Source organism: Lepidochelys olivacea (assembly GCF_965140295.1).
Source record: "Lepidochelys olivacea isolate rLepOli2 genome assembly, chromosome: 4".
NCBI lineage: Eukaryota > Metazoa > Chordata > Testudines > Cheloniidae > Lepidochelys > Lepidochelys olivacea.
The window spans coordinates 20,244,353-20,251,780 of record NC_140414.1 but is presented as its reverse complement, the minus strand read 5'-3'; the positions used below and the strand labels follow the sequence as shown (position 1 = coordinate 20,251,780).

At 46.8% G+C, this 7,428-nt stretch overlaps 1 protein-coding gene across 2 annotated transcripts in view; it reads left to right on the top strand.

Moving 5' to 3' along the window:
* The first annotated feature begins 539 nt into the window (after nt 1-539).
* The window catches only part of CCNI (cyclin I), a 51,366-nt gene continuing 44,477 nt past the window's right edge, over nt 540-7,428 (top strand). The window contains exon 1 of one of the 2 annotated variants that reach the window (XM_084626216.1): nt 540-857. The gene's annotated coding sequence lies outside the window, so the exon portion shown is untranslated. The remainder of the gene's footprint in view (nt 858-7,428) is intronic. The other variant, XM_084626215.1, reaches the window with a different exon arrangement.

Sequence of the window (7,428 nt, the reverse complement as noted above, 5' to 3'; positions counted from 1 at the left end):
GCTGTGGCCCACGTCACACAGAAAGAGCGGCATACGTGGCCCACAATGGTCAGGGGGGGAGAACCTGCCACCTGTGGGGGACACAGTGCTAGGGACAGATGCGTGCCCCCCTCTCTAGGGCATAACTAAGTACGGGTCTGCATGGGACCCAGCATAAGGGCCACGTCCATGACACCGGCGTCTCAGAGCGGCAGCCGGCTTCGTCTGCACCAGTAAACACAAGGCAGGGGCCCTCGTGGCACCTGAGCGACTAGCCCCCGTGTATCTGGGCACCCCGAGAGCGGATGCCTGACACAGCTGCCCCGGGGGCACAGATACGCTCTCGCACACGCGGCTCTGGAGGTGGCACACCCGGCCTGAGGGCCGCAGGGCCGCGCTACGCAGCCGGCTACCGGCCGCTGTATTTACCTCCCCCCCCCAGCGCCGCGGCCCGGGCGGGAGGGAGGCGCGCCTCAGGCGGGCTGCGCGGGGCGGGGCAGCGCGCGGAGGCGGCGGCAGCGGCAGCGGCCGGCCCTTCTTTCCCCGCCCTGCGGCCCGGGCCGCGGCTCGCCCCCCGCCTTGTTCCCGCCCCTCCCCAGCACGACGCGCGTCGCAGGCCGGGGGCGGCGGCAGCAGCGGCAGCAGCAGCAGCAGGCGGGCCGGCCGGCCGGGCTCCCCTCCCGCTCACCCCGCACAGCGAGCCGCCCGCCATGGAGACGTGAGCCCCGCGCCGCCGCCGCTGCCGGCCGCCGCCGCCGCCGCCGAGATGGCCCGGCCGGGAAACTAGCCGCGTGCAGCGCCCGCGCCGCCGGCATGGGGTTCTGATGGGCCGGAGGCTGGCCCGCCCCGACCGGGAACCCGACAGCTCCGCGGGGGAGGTGAGCGCGCGCGCGCGCGCGTGGCACGCCCCGGGGTCCGTCGTGCCCGCGCGCCCGCCCGCGCGGCATGTGCCGCCTTTGTTGGGGCGGGGGCTGGGGGGGGGGGTCTCCTGCGCTGCGAATAGCACCGGGGGTTGGTGTGAGGCGGGGTGCGTTGCATGGTGCAAGGGATACTAGGGCAACGGCCCTTACGGGACACAAACACACACCCCTGTGTGCCTGCGGGGTTGAAATAGCTCAGTCACCTTGTGGGGCTTCGTGTGCGCCTTTGTTTGGCTAAGTAACGCGCGCTGCTGCAAACAACTGTGTGTGTGCGTACGTGCAAATTCTGCCGCGTATAACGTGCCTACCGTACTTGCACAATCCGTACACCCCGTAATGCACGTTTGTGTATACAGCAGCCTTCTTTATGCTGCAGATGTCCTGGTTTCAGCGGCTACAGATGTATAAAATACGCTTCTTAATCAGTGTTTGCCAGTGTTATTGTTTACATACACAATACATGCAGTGTGTGTGTGTGGTTTAGTATAGAATAGGTGCTGATATACTTGTAGATGCTCCTTCTGCAATATATAGCATTGTTTGCAGATATACACACAGTGCTGTTTTATATCTTAAACTTTAGTGATACATTTTGTTTTTACTTCCATGTGTAAAATATGGGAACTGTTACATGGAAGTGACTGCATATGTAGATATGTTTTTTCAATAATCATAGATACATTAATTTTTGTTTATGGCATGTCAAATACAATAAGGAAAAAAACTGTGTGTATTTCAGTTTGGTGCAAGTGTTCACACTTCTATCCTCTGTTTTGGGGAGTAATATTTCTAAATACTGTGTTAGCCCAGTCCTGCAAGCTCCTCCTGCAAGGCGCTTAGAGTTCTCAACTCCTGGAAAAGACTGAGGACACCCAGCACCTGGAATGTACTCTTTATTTGTAGGTCCTCAATCCTGCAACAAGCTCTGCTTTGGAGCACTCCTGCAGCTGCATGGTGCTCCATTGAAGTCATTAGGGCACCTTCGGGGTTCAGGGGGCTACCAGAGCAGAAGTCATTTCAGGATTTGGGGCCTTAGATGTTCTAAATATTGCTGTCCAAAGGGGCATAATTCCACTTGAATATTTGTTCCCAGTCCTGTAATTTTGCTGCAAATAGTGTATCCAGTGTCTCTTGTACTTTAGCTCCTGTTTTATGGCCATATGGTCAGTTGTCCATAATTCTGTCTGCCGCTTTGGGTTATTGTTGATTATTCTGTATCAAAAGTATGCTTTAAAAAAAACTGCCACTGTGCTTCATTTCAGACTCTTCTGATCTGACTGCTAAACTTGTGCATGTAGCTCTCTTGGATGTTTTTGTTCTTGTTTTGTTATATCTGTTGCATCGATAGAATGGACCCCTCCTGCCCCATGGAGAGAGTTTTCTTGACAGAAGACTGAATTGCTGATGTTTTTTCATGTAAAACTGTCCCAGAAGGGATGATATAAACAGATAATGTTATCTTAGGTTATTTCGTGCAACTGGTAAAAGAAGTCTTTGCAAAAATTCTCATGAAAATTTGCCACCTTGGGCAAAAAAATCCATTCCCCCACTTTTACCCTAATGATGAAAAAATTAATGATGCTTTATTTGCTTGCTTTAAAAAATAATAATTACTTGCCCTAGGCAGGCAGAATTTTGGAAGGCTGATTTAAACAATTGCTTTTTCAGCCGCTGTAGAGTTCATAATGTCCCGTTCCCTGGGTTTCAGAGGGGTAGCCGTGTTAGTCTGTATCCCTGGGGTGACAGGCGGCTGCATCTCTGACATAGGCACAGAGTTTTGATTTTTTTTTTTAAACCCCTTTATCATATTTAAATTGTACAAAGTCTCTCCGGCTACTTGTGGTTTTAGTTTTTCCCTTTTAAGCTTGGCTAATGTTTTCACTGTCATGGTGATGAGTCTGTAGGCTTTTGCAACCTTTAGGTTGATTGCAGTGCTTTGTTTATCATCACCTCTGGGATGTATATATGTGGCACCAAGTTTTGCAACATAGGACTGGTAGAAGTTTAGCTCTCTGAAAGCAGCCCCAAATAAGCCACACCTTATTCCAGATTTGGGGGATTTACTTTGGATCCCTGCTAACAATTAGATTTGCTTTTAAAATTGTTCAGATGCTTTGTGAAGGTAGGTTTCAGAGTAACAGCCGTGTTAGTCTGTATTCGCAAAAAGAAAAGGAGTACTCGTGGCACCTTAGAGACTAACCAATTTATTTGAGCATAAGCTTTTGTGAAGGTAGCACACAGTTCTGTGCCTTGCTCCGACATGCTGTGTCTGAATGAGCGTGGGGTTAGAACTCTGCAAAGCTAATCTATTGGCTTTTCCCAGTAGGAGTTCAACATTCTGGGGTGTGTGCTTTTAATTGCCCTGCACCCCAAATTTGGAACTTTCTCTTAGCTGGGGTTTGAAAGGCTCCATTAAGAGACTGATCTTAATCTGGCCCTTATATATTCATACAGATTCTTGCCTTTTGTGTGTTCGGGATCTAATTTTAAACACCTGAGACATTTGCATGAAATGTTTCTCTGCTAGTATAAATCCATTGGGTCACTTAAATGCCCTTTCCAAAAATATATTGCACTGTAGCTATTTGAAGGCGTATAGATTGCACTATCTGGGGCTAAATACTCTCCTGTGTCTGTTCCAGCTGCTGCTGGAGGGCACCCTGGTGAAGGCCTTCAAGATGGAAAGTCAGAGGGAGGGGAAATGGCACTACAAAACCCCTAGGATTTCCCTTGTATCCAGGTGGGGTTAATGCTGGCCCCCTGCATAGCAGTGCTGTCTGGGATGGGGTCTGGCCAGGATGGCTTCAGGATATGCATACAAGTGTCTCCCAGCTGTGGCTCCTGCTCATGGAGTTTGGGGTGGGCATTAAAATTTAAAGCAATATCCACCTCCTGACACCTGGTGGGAACCATGAATGGGGGCTTGTTGCAATAACACCCCCTCTCTTCTTTTGGGGTGAATCCCCATGGGGCCTTGCTGGCAGCTAGAGATTTAATATTGTAAATACTTAGGGGTAGCAAATGGCTTTTTGGTCTGTGTTTGGACAGCGCCTAGTACTATAGGTTCCTGGTCCATGGCCCTTAGTACTATTGCAATTCACATTGTTAATAACTATGTCTCCATTGCAAATATCCACATATCTGGCCTTTGGTTACAAAAGGGCTTTCTGAGGGATAGGGAAGGGTGGAAGTGTAGGGATGGGTTGGTTTGGGTCAGAGTGGCAATGGCTGACAGACTTGGTATATAAGAATCCAGCCCAGATTGGAAGGGACTGAAAGATATTACTAATGGTTGTTAAGTGGCCAAGGTGAAATGAGTTTGGTGGTCACAGTTCAGCTCACAGCAGACAAGTCTGATTTGAAGTAGGTGCTCAGATCCTATGTTGATGAGCATGGTGCAGATGTCTAAGTAGAGCCAGGTCTGGTGGTGGTGTCTTTTGCATTCTCACTGTCCCTTTTGCTAGCAGTATCTGAAGAGGCTAGGGCTGAAATGTGACCTACACAGCAGGGCTATACTCGGGAAAGTTAAGGCAAGTGAATTAAAGGTGTAAAGTCAGTGCGCATTAAACACTGTGTGGATGCTTTTATTCAGGAATACAGGGATCTTAATTATCTTTAACTTAATCCTCCTTTGGGACTACTTCATTATGGCTTGTGCAGAATGCAGCTGCCCTCTTGTGAAGTGGTGGCTCTCATCCAGAGTTTGTCACACCTGTGATCTGTACTGCTTAACCATTGATTCCAAATGCTATTTAAGGTGCAGGTTTTAACCTGTATATCCTTAAATGGGTTGTGTCCTGGCTACCTCAGAGACTCTCTCTCCTTGTTTGATCGCAGCACTCAGCAGCCACGGTATTATCTTCTGAAGTCATTGATGGGGCTGGCAGCTGGGCTGTTTCTGTGAGGGGCTATGACTTTGGAATTCCCAAGTCCAAATGTATTGATCTTAAGCTGTTTCTCTGGGCTTGAGTGTTGGGGAAAGTCTTGGGTGTTTTCGTTTGGCATTGTATAGTTCTTAATGATCTATTTTGTACATGTTCCCAGAAGTCTGGATTTGATAGTTGGATCTTTATGGTCCATTTATCTTTTCGCTTCTCAGGGAGCGTTGTGTGAGTATGGGTTGAGGCAATAGAGGAAAACATACAGGTACAAGTGCTGTATCTGTTCTATGAACAAATAACTGGCTTCGGTCTCCAGAGCTGGCAATCTGGCATCTTTAACTAGGACTGCAATGCAATTTGCCTGCACGTTTTAATAATAATTTTCATAGCTACTAAAATAACTCAAACTATACAAATAATCTCTTTAAAAAGATATGTTTTAGATACATTTCAGAACTCTAAACATGCTTTGAGTTTTGGTGCCACTAATTTTGTCTAGGCTTTTTATTTATTTATTTTAATTATAGGATAAACTTTCAAAGGTGTTAATGGCAATGGGGTACCTAACTTCCCTTCATGCCTTTTGGAAAATCTCCCACGTAATTGTTTTCTTCCCTGTCATCCTTCTGTCCTTGAGGGCTGGGTCTTCCAGTGTCCTTTGATTGCCTGGTTTCCTTGTGTAGTGGCAGTGATGAGAAACAAAAAATGTACTTACTCCCACAACGGAGAAATGCTCAGTCAGTGGAACTCAGCAGCTCAGAATCCCCCGTGGGAGATTTCCTTCCACGGAAGAATCCTTCTCTTTGCATCTCTGCACCTAACAGTTCACTGTGGCTCTGGTTACTAATCCTGACCTGGTACCAGACTGGAGTCCTTAAAAGCATGTATCTTTGCAGGTTTAATCCTTTTGGTTTATACTGTATTCAGCTGCTTTTAGAAGCAGAATATTGTGGTGCATAGAGCACTGGAGTGCAACTCAGAAGATGAGGATGCTATTTCTGGGTCTGTCGCTGGCCTGCTGTATTACCTTGGGCAAGTCACTTCACCTCTGCCTGCCTCAGTATTTGTACAGTCTTTGTAAAGTGTTTTGAGGTCTCCTGATGAAGCACTATGCAGGAATTGGGTAGTGGTATTATTTATTAAAGATATTTGACCTGATTTACCTGGCACTTACACGTGTGTAACTCAGGAGTTCATCTGATTAGAGGAGAATCAGGCCCATGTATTGATTTCTTTTCTTTTACCTTTGATTTTTAATTCTTGTAGGGAAAGTTCAGTTTCTCCCTTATTCTCTGAAACTTCAGATGCTGCACTGCTTGGATAGAAGGTATTTCAAATAACCCAAACAAACCTAAAACATATAAACCATTTTGCATCGAAGCTGCTACTATTCTGAAGTTCCAAAAAGCTGATGAATATTTTGTCAGAGGTGCTGATCATGAAAACTTCTCTGCTAGATAGCATTTTTACACAAGAAAGTCTTATATTGAAGAAGAAAGTTGGGTACTTTAGAAGTGCACCTTTTATTGGTGGCCTTATTTAGATTTTTTTTCCCCAAAGCCGTGTGTAAACAGTAGCTAATTAGTAAAATGGAGTTAACAATACTGAAAGAGGAGATGGAAGGTTTTAATGATTTTTCACGAGATCACACACAGCACTGGCAGAGCTGGGATTAGCCCTCAGGAGTTTCTGGCTCTGCTCAGGTCACTAGCTCATGCTTCCCCTTCTGCTCATTGTCAAATTCTGAAGGGCAGCAGAACTGACCAGATGCTTGTAAATTTCACTGGGGGTCTTGGAAGGAAAGAGCAGGGGTAGGAAATGAATTGTGGAGGGCAGCCCTGTTCTTTCTCCCCATTGTCCACCAACCTCAGCAGTGGAGGACTGAGGCTCTGATCCTAAATACCTTTGAGGATCTGGGCCCGAGTCCCTGTTGCTACTGTCATTGGCAAGTAGATTTTTTTTTAAGGCCTTGATTATGACCTAATCATCATTCAGTTTATAGTAATGTTGAGGTGCTTGTACTGTTCTTAAACTGCTTTTAGTCCCGTGCAAGGATTGTTTTGGGGAGATTGAATACATTTTTCCAGTTGTCAAGGTTTTGGATGTGGTGCTCTCTCCTAACATTTCCACTGTACTAAGTGTTCAACCCGTTGCTAAAAATTCTACAGAGGGGGAAACGTCAGTGTCAGTTTAGGGTTTGCAAAGATAGGTGTGGCTTTTTTTATAAATACACGGAAAAGGGAAATTCGTGGTAAGTTTACAAAATTCTTATATGATGTCAGAATAATTCCCGTAGGTGGAGATCTACAAAATGAATTTTTCAGGGGCAAAAGTAATTGATACCAGGTTTAAACTTTGCTGATTCCTAATAGCTATCCATATCATACTATTTTCTCTGGCTAGAGAATTTACATACTGATGTTTGAATCGTAAAAGTCGTTGCTGAGCATTTGCATTCTGTAGTTTGTTGGGAAGTGCATCATGGGCATGAAGCCTGCTGCAGATTATTAATGGTTGTGCTGTAAGCCAGCGTTTCTCGCATGCGGCCACCAGGGGGCTTTTCTTGCGGCCACAGCCTGCTGGACTGTGATGAGGGGGAAAAACCAGTGGTCCCTCTCCCATGGCTGCTAGCAGGGGTTGGGCTTGGC